Genomic DNA, 816 nt, shown 5'->3' on the forward strand with positions numbered 1-816 from the left:
CGTATTGTTAAAGTTTTTAACGGCACCCTTATGCCTCCCTGAAGTAAAGGCTCCAGAAGGGCTTGTAATTATCACCCACATGTAAAATCTTAACTAGTCAGACCATTCAGAAATTGCCTTAATTATTAGTTTTATTTAATTATTTTACCACACAATTTTAAGAAATTAAGATTTAACATCATATGAGACGATCAGCAAAAGCCCTTCGTAGTATGTAAACCACAATAAATCATTAAATTTTAGGATAGCTCTGTACTTAAAATAACTGCTTTTAATGTGTGTGTGTGGATTGAGTGAGCACCTTCCGAAAATAAAAAAAAATATGCTGATCATTTAGTAAAAGTTCTAAAACAATTGTAAAACGAATCTCTGAATTTGTAAAAAGATAAATCAAAAGATACAGCCATTAACATGTGCTCACTCAGTTCTCACAAACTACCAACGAAAACAGTGAATATATTCATTTAACATATAATATTTATATACTAACATTTAGTAAAAAATAGGCCAACCTACCTCTATAAATATTAGATCACCTAGTGACGTATTAAATTTTTTACAAATAGTTTCTTATGCTCACTCAATCCACACACTTTTGAAAAGCCGAATTTTGATGAAAAACATAAGATTTAGACCGCTATTATATGTGTATAGTTTAGTAAAAGTGAAATGGGAATTTGTAAAATACAAAACGAACCACTAACGTGTCAGGTTTTTTTATAATAAATTTTTGTAAGTGCTCACTCAGTCCACACGTTTTGAGAAAGTTAAAAATGTAAATATCTTACGATTTGTAGCACCTAAGACACTCGAAAG

The sequence above is a fragment of the Leguminivora glycinivorella genome, chromosome 7 (genome assembly GCF_023078275.1).
Source record: "Leguminivora glycinivorella isolate SPB_JAAS2020 chromosome 7, LegGlyc_1.1, whole genome shotgun sequence".
NCBI lineage: Eukaryota > Metazoa > Arthropoda > Insecta > Lepidoptera > Tortricidae > Leguminivora > Leguminivora glycinivorella.